Consider the following 13795-nt stretch of genomic DNA (forward strand, 5'->3'; position numbering starts at 1 on the left):
TGTGTCTTAGGTAGAGCTGTCACACCTGTTACATTGTAAGGGGTGGAGCCTTAGGTATTAGTCAGTACAAGGCAACCCATTTCACCACATTGTGGTGCTGTATGTGTGGGAGGGGTTTGAGAGCGAACAATGCCACTTAGCTTGCTCAGCACTCGCCCCTTTTTCAGGCACTTCTCCCACTTCCCGTATGGGACTGGCACCTCTCTAGATGTTGTCCTGGCTGTCATTCCCAGAGCGGGTGGGTCTGTGGACATTCTAGGACCATGGGGGCCCTTTAAACAAATAGGCTCTGCTGAGATTGGCAGTTTCTGCCTCCGTCCCACCCCCACTGATCTGCACAGTCAGAAGCAATGAGGTTTTATTTTCCCCGGTGCTGGGACTGTGAGCTGTGCCTTCTGGTCTGGTGCTGGGAGCGCTCCCCAGGTGTCCCTCCCTACTTTTTAAAATGTGTGACTGCACTTTCCGCCAGCCTGCAGCTGCTGCCACTGCTGTCACCACCACACCTCGTCCTCTCCGCCCTGGCTCCACCCCTCTTACCTGTCTGGATGAGTATTTCTTGTTTATATCTTGGTTTGTTGGACTTCTGTGCAGCTCGATTTTCTGGAACTTCTGGTTGTCTCTAGTTTTGAGGTTAGTTGTATCCCTTCTTAGTTGTGGAGGGACACGCAGCATATGTGTCTAGGCCTCCATCGTGGCCAGAAGTCCTGCCCCTAATTCTTGACAGCAACCAATCCAGAGAAACACCCTGCTTCTTTTTCTTTCATTTGCTTTTTCAAAGATTTATTTATTTATTTTTAGAGAGAGGGAGAGAAACATCAATGTGCTAGAGAAACATAGATTGGTTGCCTCTCACATGCCCCCAACAGGAGACCTGGCCCGCAACCCAGGCATGTGCCCTGACCGGGAATCAAACCAGCGAACTTTTATCTCACAGGCTGGCGTTCAATCCACTGAGCCATACCAGCCAGGGCTGCCCCACCTTCTTTATCCCTCACCCAACTGGAGGTGAAGATGCAGCCTGGCCCTGGGGCTCAGGCCTGTTATTCTGGGAAAGCTCAGGACTGGGGCTGAAATGGGTGGTCACCACAGGAAGTCCAGGCACTATGTTACATCAGCAGGACACAGCAGGACTTGGGGGAAAGGCTGGCACACCCCTCCCTGGTCCCAGTACTTCCAACCACCTGTCCTCCAAAACTGACCAGAGCTGTAGGCAGCCCTGCCCCAGATGGGCACCTTAACCCAGACCCTTGGGCTCCATCCCTCACTCTATTCATCCTCCCAAATGTTTCTCCCTGTGCCCAGCATCCCAAGCGGGGCTTCCTTCCTCTCTCCTCTGGGCATTGCTTTGGCCTCTTAAGCGCTCCTGTCTGGCTGCCAAGTGCTTTTCCACACCTCTGATAAGAGTCTTGCTAAAAATGCATTCGCCCCACATCAATCAGGGGCTCATCCCCAGAACCTTTGGGTCAAAGCCCAGACTCCTTACTGGGGCCTGTCAGGGACAGCTCTCACTCCCTGCTGGGGCCTCCAAGGGGGTCCCACTTGAAACTTCTTTCTGTTCCTCAGTGTGCATTCTCCATGCTGCCCTCCCCTCCTCTCCAGCTCACTCTGGGCTAGCTCATCACTTTCTCTGGGCGACCTTCCCTGGTGCCAGCCTGCAGAAGGAAGGTCTGCTTGAGTAACCCTCACCCACTGGGTTTTCCCTACCTGGTACCGGGAGGACAGACTGTCCTGTTGGCCACAGTGGGCCAGAAATATGGATGGCATTGAGCTGAAATGCATCATCATGCAGTCCTTTCACCCCTTCGCCCCGCACCACCCCTGTTCCCCAGATCCTACCCCCCATGGCGTGCTGGGTGGTGGGGTTGTTATCCTCTTTCCCAGCCAGAAGAAGCAGGATGTGCCTCAAACCCAGTGACACTCCCTAACTGAAGCCAGGGTTCTACAAGACTCCCAAGCCCTTAGGGGAAGTAGGGCAGTGAGAAGAGAAAAGGGAGTTCCTGTAGTCAAGCCCTAGGGAGGCCCCTGAGAAAGAGAACTTACCCCAGGGGCTTCCTGATCTGTGCAGCGCAGAGGGGTGGTTCAAACCTGGGATGCTGGTTCAGTCTCTTCCTGGCTGCTGGGCTGTCAGTCTCTTCCTGGCTGCTGGGCTGTGGACACACTGCTTAACCTTGCAGATGGCAATTTTCCCACCTGTGAAATGGAAGGAACAAGATAACCTACATCTCAGGGTATTACAAGCTCGATGAAATGCAAAGCACTTAGCACAGTGCCTGGTGAGCCAAGTTCCCTGTTCCTGATCCCCAGACCTTCCCCTCTCCTCTCCGTGTATGAAAATTCAACTTGTGCAATGCCTAGACTGGGGCTGGATGGGATGGACGCAGCAGAGGGGACAGAGGACATCTGGGCAGATGTGCCACCTATGCGCTGTGTGACAGGGCCTTACAGCTGGGGAAACTGGTAGCAGCTCTTACTGTTGCTCAAGTGTTGCCTGGAGCCAGATTTGGCACCAAAGCTTCTTTCCTGGACTTCTTACACAAGTTTTGCAGCACCTCTGGAAGCTGGGCCAGAGAATCATGATGGTGGGGGCACAAGCTCTAGACTCAGACAATTGCTTGACTCAAGATCACAACAAAGAGGCTGTGACTGAGACAAGCCAAGAACCCAGGGCTCCAGATTCCCCAGAACCCTTCTCCCTATCCCAGGGAGGCTTATCCTGATGGAATCTGGGGATAGGTGTGGGGCTAAGGGGTGGGGGAAGGGGCAGATGCCACATCCCAGAATCCTCCCATCATCATTCAACAAATGCCAGGCTCTGTGGAAGTAAGCAAAAAAAGAGACATGGCCCAGCCATCATGGAGCATCTAGCCGACTGGGGAAGAAATGCTAAGGAAAAAAAAAAATCACAAATAAGCATGGCATAATAAGAGTGAGGAGGGCTATGGAGAAGGTGTTCATGGTATATAATGTGCCAGTGCACAATAAGGGACCATACTCTGTCTGGGGAGGGGAGTCAGGGAAATCTTCTTGAGGATGTCATGGTTAAGTGGAGACTCAGAATGAAAAAATTACTGATGGCCCTGGATGGTGTGGCTCAGTGGATTGAGCATCAGCCTGCAAACTGAGAGCTTGCTGGTTCGATTCCAGGTCAGGGCACATATCTGGGTTATGGGTCCCCAGCTGGGGGCATGAGAGGGGCAACCTGATAGAAGTTTCTCTCCTGTTCTCCCTTCTTTGCCCCTCTCCCTAAAAAATAAATAAACAAAATCTTTTAAAAAAGAAAGAAAGAAAACGATTACTGATATAAAAATTGGCCTCTACCCCTGGTTTCTGGCACAGAGCTTCTAAAATACTTGCAATTTTCTGAGTGATAAGAGCACTAGGAGGGGAGAAAAAAAGCACTAGGAGCATCTTTTGTCCTATTGAGGTGATTCTGGATGGGCTTCTGGATGGGGGCTCATCAAGCCATGATCAGAAGTTTGGAGTTTTCAGCTCCCCCTACCCCCACTTCTCCAGAGAGGAGAGAGGGATGGAAATGGAGTTAGTAATTGGTCATGCCTGAGGGACTTCTGGTCAAGATGGCGGCATATGTAAACACGACTCACCTCACACAACCACATCAAAATTAAAACTAAATTATAGAACATTCATCACTCAGAACTGTCAGAAATTGAGTTGAATGGAAGTGTGACAATGACAGAATGAAAGAAACCACATCCATCCAGACTGGTAGGAGGGGCGCAGCCATGGAAAGGGCTGGTTCCACACCCACGTGTGGTGGACAAAAAATTGGGAGGGATATCTCAGGAGTGAGGAGTCACAGCCCAACACCAGGTCCCCCAGTCCAGGGTTCCAGTGACAGGAAGATAAGTCTCTATAACTTCTGGCTGAACAAACCAGCGGGGACTCAGTGGAAAAAACTTCGGGAGTTTCAAGCAATTCCCCATAAAGAATCCACAAACGGACTCACCTACTCAGACTCACTCCCTCGGAGCTCCAGCACCAGGATGGCAGCTTGAAGGACACCAGTGGCATACAGGGAGGAAGTGAAGGGTCTGACATCTAGGTGAGAGCTGGGGGATGGCTTTCTCCCAGACAGAAAGGCCATTGTCCCTTTTTTGAACCCTCCCCTGATAGAGCCACAGAGCCAGCAGGCTGGTGCCATATCTAAGACTCCATCAACCTGGCTAACACTGCCCTGCCCTGGAGATCCCCTGAGACTCTGTCCCACCCAACTTATGAGCCCACCCAAGTCGTTAACAGATACTTTTCCATATGAATGGTTGATCTTGGCTCATCCTTCACAACTTCTTAAATCCTTTCAAAATAAGCAACTGCCACCCTCAGTGAACCTCCAGCCCCATACCTCTTGCTAAGTGGCCCGAGGATAGCACTAGCAGCAGCCAGCCTAGATTCACAGTTTGGCTTCACCTGGGAATCTCCAAGCTTAGCACAAGGAGCAGCCATCTCAGATTGCCTTTTAGCCCAGGCAGGACCCCAGGAAAAACACAGGTTGGGGGTGATCTTGGCCTGCACCACCTGGGAAATCCCAGAGACAGCACAACCCATGGAAAGTTACAGACCACATTGGAGTACCACATCCTGCCCCTGCACAGCTGGTCCTCCCCAGAGGGTGGAGGTTAGAAGTCAGTAGTCACAGCCAGTCCTTGCAGCTGACTTGCCTGGGTAAATCCCTCCCATTGACCTGCCAACAGCAACCAAGGCTCAACTACAAGAGGAGGATGTACTCAGCCCACATGAAGGATGCCTCTTGAGTACCCAGCTTGGGTGATAGGGGAGGCTGTGCCACTGGACACCTGCTACATTAGGCCACACTAGCAAGATATGGAGTCACAGAAGCTCTACATAATACATAGAAAGAAACACAGGGAGGCTGCCAAAATGAGCAGACAAAGAAACATGGCCCAAATGAACAAACAGATCAAAACTCCAAAAAAAGAACTAAACAAAATGGAGATAAGCAATCTATCAGACACAGAGTTCAAAACACAGGTTATAAGGATGCTTAAGAAACTTAGTGAGGACCTCAGCAGCATAAAAAAGATCCAGTCAGAAATGAAGGATTCACTAATTGAAATAAAGGACAAATTACAGGGAAACAACAGTAAAGTGAATGAAGCTGAGAATCAAATTAATGATATAAAGTATAAGGAAGCAAAAAACAACCCATCAGAACAAGAAGAAAAAAGAATCCAAAAAAATGAGGATGGTTTAAGCAGCTTATGGGACAAGTTCAAGAGGTCCAACATTCACATCATAGGGGTGGGTGCTAGAAGGAGAAGAGAAAGAGCAAGAAATTGGAAATCCATTTGAAAAAATGAAAGAAAACTTTCCTAATTTGGTGACGGAAATAGACACGCAAGTCCAGGAAGCACAGAGAGTCCCAAACAAGATGGATGCAAGAAGGCCCACTCCAAGACACATCATAATTAAAATGCCAAAGGTTAAAGATAAAGAGAGAATATTAAAAGCAGCAAGAGATAAGCAGTTAGTTACCTATAGGGGAATTTCCATAAGACTGTCAGCTGATTTCTCAAAAGAAACTTTGCAGGCTAGAAGGGATTGGCAAGAAATATTCAAGTTCATGGAAAGTAGGGACCTACAGCCAAAAGTGCTTTAGCCAAAAAAGATACCATTTAGAATCAAAGGGCACATAAAGAGCTTCCAGACAAGAAAAAATTAAAGGAGTTCACCATCACCAAACCATTATTATATGAAGTGTTAAAGGGACTTATTTAAGAAAAAGAAGATCAAAACTATGAACAATAAAACAGCAATAAATAAATAACTGGATCTAAAAGACAAACTAAAGCCCTGGCTGGTGTGGCTCAGTGGATTGAATGCTGGCCTGTGACCCCAAAGGTTATCTGTTTGATTCCCAGTCGGGGCATATGCCTGGGTTGTGGGCCAGGTCCCTGGGTGGGTGTGTGTGAGAGGCAACCAACTAATGTCTAATGTTTCTCTTGCACATCAATGTTTCTCTCCCTTCCCCTCTCTCTGAAAATAAATAAATAAAATCTTAAAAAAAAAACAAACCTGAATAGTGCTGTGGAGCCACAAACCTGGACCCACCTTTAATAAATAAATAAATAAATAAAAACAAAATAAAAAAACTAAGCAAACAAGAACAGAGAAAGAATCACAGATGTGGAGAGGGTTTTGATGGTTGCCAGATGGAAGGGTGATGTGGAGGAAAGGGTGAAGAGGTGAGGGGATTAAGAAATACAAATAGGTAGTCACAGATTAGCCATGGGGATGTAAAGTACAGTATAGGAAGTGGGTAACCAAAGAATTTAAACGCATGACCCATGGATGTGAACAATGATGTGTGGGGATGGCCTGAGGGAGTGGGGGGTGCTGGGTGGAGGGGGGCCAAGAGGAAAATATTGGGACAACTATAATAGCATAATCAATAATACATAATTTTAAAAAAGAGTAAAAAGAAATTGGTCATGCCTATGTGAGAAAGCCTCCATAAAATCCCAATAGTACAGGGTTCAGAGACTTTCCATGTGGACAAACATATGCATGTACTGGGAGGGTGATGCACCCCCAACTCCATGGGGACAGAAACTACTACACTTGGAACCCTCCAAGACTTCACCCTAGGGGTATCTTCATCTGGGTGTTCATCCTTTATCATATCCTTTCATAAACTGGTATTGTTAGTATTTTCCTGAGTTATGTGAGCCTCTCTAGCAAACTCATTGTACAAAATGAGGGGGTCATTGCAGCCTGAAAACTATAGCTGGTTGATCCGAAGCACAGGTTATCACCTGAGTTTGTGACTGGCATCTGAAGTATGAGCATGTGAGGCAGTCTTGTGGGACTGAGCCTTTAGCCTGTGGAATCTAATGCTGTCTCTAAGTAGATAGTATCAGAATTGAGCTGAACAGTAGGACACTCACCTGGTGTTGCCGAGAACTACTAGGTGTGAGGGGAAATTCTCTGGGAAAACAGGGTTTTCCCCCTACACAGTTACACAGGCAAGGAAGCAGTGTGCATTCCAGGCAGGGGGAATGGCATATGCAAAGGTCCTGTGGCGAAAAATGTAATTTAGAAAATGCTCCAAGTTTACCTTCTCAAGAAGGTGGAGTAAGCCCTGGCTGCAGTGGTTCAGTGGATTGAGTGTCAGCCTGTGAACCAAGTGTCACTGGTCTGATTCCCAGTCAGGGCACATGACTAGGTTGCACATCAGGTCCCCAGTTGGGGGCGCGAGTGAGAGGCAACCACATAGTGATGTTTCTCTCCCTCTCTCTAAAAACAAACAAACAAACAATAAATAAAAAGAAGGTGGAGTAGAAGCATCTTCTTTCCTGTTTTTTCTCAAAAATCACTCCCCCTGCACATACACATATCATCGTCATCATCATCGGCAGCCGTCCATCTCGAGAGACGATGGCGTAGCTTCTTGAGAGTCTATCTGCACCGCCGAGAATGGCTGTGCAGTCCGACTCGGGAGTGACAATCCCTGCCGCACTTGGTACAGGTGAAGGCAGATGGCTGTTGTTGCTGCTGTTGACGCTATTTCCGCCTCGATCTTTTCTGGACCGCCTCCTCGTTGCGCGCAGCCTCTGCGCGTGACGTACCTTGCCTGACCGCGAGCCTCCAGGCTAGGCGGTTGTCTGCTTGAACTTCCCATGTGTTGAGATTGATGGAGCATTGTGCCATGTCCTTTTTGCAGATGTCTTTGAACCGCAGTTTTGGGCGCCCTGTCATCCTCTGGCCTTCTGCTAGCTCGCCGTAGAGGAGGTCTTTGGGAATACGGCCTGCATCCATTCTTTTGACATGGCCGAGCCACCTGAGGCGTCTCTCACTAAGAACTGCATGCAACATACACATATACAATTATAAGAAGAAACAGGAACTCTTCATCTAATAGGAAGATATTTATGACCTCAAACTATAATATTACTGAAAAGTATCAAATGCTCTAGATTCCAGTATGGTTAAATAATGGAATTATTAAATAATTTTATTATTATTTTTTTAATTCCACAATAGATCTTGGCCTCCTCTGGCCTGTTCTTTCTTATAGTGTTAACTAATAAAATTCTAATGCCTGGCCCTAAGAATAAAAATCTTCCTAATTAACAACTGCTATGAAAATAAACCTCAAAAGATGCAAAGGAGCTATCCTTTCTCCCCTGAAGCTGCCAAAACAAAAATACTTACTATGCTCCATCATAAACATGAATGTAAGAATCAGCCTTGGCTGGGTATCAGTTGATTAGAGCATCATTCAGATACACCAACATTGAGGGTTCAATCCCACGTCAGGGCACATATAAGAATCAACAAATAAATGCATAAATAAGTGGAACAACGGATCGATGTTTCCTCCACCCTCTACCTCTCTCTCTTAAAAAAAATCAATTAAAAAAATGAGAATCAAATGTGTTGGTGTCAAAATGAGATCTCGCATGGGAGTATCTGTCTTGTTTTCACATTCAATGTGGGGACTTGTGGGACTAGTCATTAAGGACCTGTTAGGTCTGTCAATAGCAATCTGTCCTCGGAAGGGTTCTTTGCTCAGGAGAGCCTTGAAAGACAACCAGACTTCAGATTGTATAACACTCTGTAGAAGTAACTTTTAATTCCAAACGTAAGCCCAGGATGGCAATTGGCTATCTCCATTGATAATTTGAGCCATGGTAATTATGTTACAATTGTCATCTGTTAATTACTTCTAAGCTTTTCTCCTTTGGAGGGATGGGTCTAAGCAGAAGACAGTCTTTGACAACTCCTCTCCCACATGATATATAATATCCATGACATAAGGACAGGATGCAACCCTGCTGGTTTGGCTCAGTGGATTGAGCGTCGGCCTGCGAGCTAAGTGTCGCTGGTTCGGTCTTCCAGTCAGGGCACATCAGAGAAGGAAAACTCTGACTCCAAAAAACCTCTGCTGCCTTGCGGCATACCTCTTCAGGGGAAAGGCTAAGGGAGTAAACCCTGACAGAAAATCCGGAGCCAGAGTCCCTAAGGCGGTTTGACGTTGTAGTCAACACCGGCAACTCCTGCGGCGCACCTGAAGCCAAGCTGTATTGATTCCGTCTTTCCCTTGGATCCTTCAGCTGCGAAGAGAGGTGGGGTCTGCTGCATGGGCAACAGCAGACCCTCCATATCACCCTGCCCAGGCTCTGTAGCTTCAGCTCCACTGGAGAGGACACTCCAGCGTCATCGCAAGATGTCGATTCAACACGGGAGGAGACAGATACCGTGTCACTCCCGAGTCGGACTGCACAACCATTCTCGGCGGTGCAGATAGAGTCTTAAGAAGCTACACCATTGTCTCTTGAGACGGACGGCTGCCGACGACGAAGGACAGGATGAATAAAAAAATTTCAAAGAAGTTCTTGAAACTTGTTAAAAATGAAATTATTAAAAGTGATAGAATGATTATAAGATGAAGTCTATGAAGTCTCCTAGAAAGTAGAACAGAAGGGCAGAGAGATGAAAAATTGGTCCAGAAGATACAACATACAACTCAAAGGAGCTCCTGAAAGAGAGAAAAACAAGGAAGTTTCTAGAACTGAGGGGCATGTGTCTCCAGATTTAAAAGATCCACAAGTGTCCAGAAGCAAGAATGAAGACCTGCAGATAGCCGAGCATGTGAAATAGCACCCCAGCGTTCACACACAAAGGGTCCGGAATAAGAATGCCATTGGACTTCCCAACAGCAAACCTATTAACTACAAGTCCATGAAGACTTGCTTCCAAGTTTGGGGAGAACATTGTTTACAATCTGGACCTCAATACCAGCTAGATCATTGTTAAAGAATAACTAATGCTGTGCATTAGATACTAAAAACAGTCTGAGATAACTTTTTTTAAGATAGTGATAAAATACACATAACAAAATTTACCATCGTAACTGTTTTTAAGTGTACAGTTCAGTGGTATTACGTACATTCCCATTGTACAACTGACCTCCAGAACTTTTTCATCTTGCAAACCTGGAACTCAGTCCCCATTAAACAACAACTCCCCATGTTCCCTCCTCCTAGCTCCCGGCAACCATTATCCTACTTTCTGTCTCTATGATTTTGACCACTTCAGCTACCTCCTATAAGTGGAATCATACGGCATTTGTCTTTTGGCTCATGTCACTGAACATAATGTCCTCAAGTTTCATCCATGTTGTAACAGGTGTTAGGATCTCCTTCCTTTTTAAGGTTGAATAATATTCCATGGTGCGACCACACCGCATTTTTTGTTATCCGTTCATCTGTTGATGGGCACTTGGGTTCCTTCCACCTCTTGGGCGTTGTGAATATGGTGCTATGAACACAGGTGTACAGGTATTTCTTTGCGATCATGCCTTCAATTCTTTTTAAATCTATATTTAGAAGTAGGATCACTGAATCATATGGAAATTCCATTTTTTATATTTTCAGAAACAGATAACTTTTCATTAAACCTCTGCTGAAAAGGACTAGCTACTTCCCCAAACTCAGAAATTAGTTTTTTGTCATGTTGGAGCTCAAATCCCGGAACTGAGTCCATTTCCTTCTCTCTGCTCTGGCCACACAGGTGCTGAAGTCCCTTCCGGGAGAGAAGTACTCACACTTTCACCCTCCACCCTGTCCCAGTTAGAAGGTGCAAAGGGAAACATCTCTCTAGGTTCAAAACCACTTCTTCAGGCCAGAGGTCAAAAGTTTCCCTTTTTGTGTTTCAGCCCTGTCCCTCCCCCAGCTTGGCTGTGGGGCCCTGGCCTGTTCCCACGCCTGAGCAGCTCCTGACCAGCCTTCTCAGCTCAGCGGCCGTGCCTACTGATCTTGACCCCTCTGTGCCTTCGCGAGGCCCTGCGTCCAGGTTGTGAGGGCTTCTCAGGGTAACCCAGCAGGCTCCCAAAGCTCCTTCTTCACTCCTAACCCCTTCCCTCCCTTCTTTTTCTCTATCTCTCCTTCCTCTTTCCCCCCCAGCTCCTCATCCCTCCCACTGCTCCTCACACGCACATACCCCCTCCCTCCCTCCCCTCCCTGTCTCACCTGCCCTGCCACACAAGGGTCCTTTGTCTGCTCCTTGCTTCACAAGGTCAAGAATGCAAGGAAGCTCAACGCCCCCTTTCCCATCTCACCAGAGCCCAAGTCAGTCCTTCAAAGATTTACAACTGGATATGCTCAGCTTCTTGAAGATATGGAATATCTTTCCCCAGGAGTGACTTTTTCCCCCAGGGAAAAGCTGCGAGGGGAGGAAGCAACTCCCCAGACTGTCTCCACATGGTCTCAGACATCCTTGGCAGGGAGCTGTTCTGTTTATAAATAGAAAATTTAGGGAACAGAAAAGACAACAGATCGCCTTCCAAGTCCCTGAGGTTCCCAGGGCAGGAGAGTTTCTGTCTCATCCTGTGAGTTTTCTGCACTTGTTTCTGCTGGAGGACCACCCTGGGAGGGAGAGGGACCACAGCTTCAGGGACAATGGTGGCTGTGTTTCTGCTCTGGTGGGGCACCCTCTCACCCAGAGGTATCCTCACATGACAGGCTGCCTTGGGACTTTTGAAAGGGCACATTTCTCAGGGCCCTTTCAGAGCAGCCATCAGGAAGCCTGCGGGTCATGGGGACAGATGGGCACGAGGCAACCAGCAGACAGAGGCCTTCCAGCCTCAGCCCACCTCTGTCACGCTTGGAGCCGAGGCTCTCTCCACATCTCTCCCACGTCTTGCTCTTGACCGGCCTGACTGCTGGCGTGTCTTCCACTGCATTGGACCAATGTGCCAAGTTGGTGGACGTGTAAGTGAACAGCAGGTCACTGTGACAACCACCATCCAGTGTTGTTTCAGAGTTAGACCCCGAACCATTCACCTTCAGATCCCAAAAACTCTGAGCAAGACTGATGGGTGAAACGAGGACTCCAGCTCTGGGTTGCTGAAGGCGTCCTCCTCAGGCCTCCTTTCTGCCCTATGTCCCCCACTTCTGTGTGAACTCAAGCTTCGCTCTCCACCCCGCTCAGCTCTCAGAGAGCCATGGAGACCCAGGCCAGGGGAAGTGGAAAGCACTTGGGTAATGATAAATTCAAATTCCAGTTCCTTCATTTTCATGTTGTGCAACATCAAGGAAGATCATTTTTCACTCAGAATCTTATTTTCCTAAATGGAAAGCAGGGTGATGAGAGAAGCACATGACATCTTAAATCTCTGGAAATGTCAGAGGTATGAGAGGCCTCGAAACTAACTGTGATACGGCGAGGTTGAGCACTCGGCATGTGCCCATCTGCCCATATGCCTGTGATACACTGTCATTCCCCATTGTACTGAGGGGAACTGAGGCTCAGAGAGGTTAAGGAACTTTAACCATGGTCACACAGCTAAGAGGTAGAGGGGCCAGGACTTGAGCCCAGCTCTATTTCCAAAGCCTGTATTTTTATTCTTCATCCTGTACCACGATTCTAGGCAAGGCTGGGCTGAGCAAAGATCTGCCAGACTTACAGGGTCTGCCAAAATACACTCATACATGGAGAAGAGATGAAGAATTGCCATATTCTCCAGCCTGCAGGAAAAGCCCAAAAGAGCTGGGTTAAAATCCTAGCATCTCCATTTCTCATTGTATGATCTTAGGCAAGTCCCTTCACTTTTCTGAGCCTGTTTTCACATCTATAAAGTGGGAATGATAATGTTTGTTTTGTCTGCTTGTGGGGAGAATTAAGTGAGCAAATGGTTGAGCAGGGTCTGCTTGGAGTAGATGCTCAGAGAATCACATCTGCTGATGTTTTTGGAAACATGTAGAAATCCCCCTTGTCCCAACTCCTCCACTTAGCAGAACCTCCTCCTGGGCCTGGGGCTGTTGCATGCCTGTATTCCGCTCAGCTCAGCTCCTTCCTTATCTCATCATGTTCATCAGAGGCTCAGCTGCCTTTCAGCACCCATGAAATACACCCTTAGAGGCTGTAAAAACCATCCCGCCATTTGACCCAGAAATTTCACTTCAGGAACCTATCCCAAGAAAGTACTTGTTACTCATTTATTCAGTGAGTCTAATGCTAATTTATTGAGCACCTACTGTGTACAAGGCTCTGTGAAATATACTGGGGAGCAAAGCAGTCTAGTGCACCAGTCTCTGCCCCCCCAGAAGCCAACTGTCTAATTGCTGAGGAGATGTAGCCAATTATTAAGGCGATAATTGCACACATAAATATATAACTGCAAATTGTAATGGCAAGGAAGTGGATTTGCCTCAAGCTATACAAAAAGACGAGGAGCTGGGATTTGAACCTCTGGATCTTACTCCTGAGGGACAGGGGAATATGAAAGCATTATCTATTCTTGTGGGATCAGGACAAGAGGTTGGGCTCTCTCCTAAGCAGATTTCTCTTTAGCCCAAGAAGACCTTTTAACTAGCATTGTCCAGGGGGTACAAGCGTTCTGAAAGGTAATGAGTTCCCACTCAGTCGAGGACCATGGCGTGTCCTGGAGAGAGAGATTCAGAAAACGCGACACTGCCTTCCTCCTCAGAGCCAAAGGGCAGAGCTGTGTGTCCCTTATGAGACCCAGAGCTACACCGGGCAGGCCGTGTGTCCTTGTCGCTGGGAGGACCGCGGGGCTGTAGAGGGTATGGAGCGGGCAGAGGGGGCCTCTGGGACTTCATTTCCACGCTCCACCATGGGGTTCATCACGGGCGACTGCAGATGTGGGGACCTGCTTTTATTTCCTCAGAGCCTTCCTGATTGAGACCAAAATCGTGCCACCAGCGGGCAGGTAGGTACTGCAACCCCATTCTAGAGATGCAGAAACTGGGGACGAGAGACAGAAATGCCCTACCCAGGAGCTCCGCGTGGG

This window comes from Furipterus horrens, unplaced genomic scaffold (assembly GCF_987537825.1).
Source record: "Furipterus horrens unplaced genomic scaffold, mFurHor1.1.pri manual_scaffold_3, whole genome shotgun sequence".
Taxonomy (NCBI): domain Eukaryota; kingdom Metazoa; phylum Chordata; class Mammalia; order Chiroptera; family Furipteridae; genus Furipterus; species Furipterus horrens.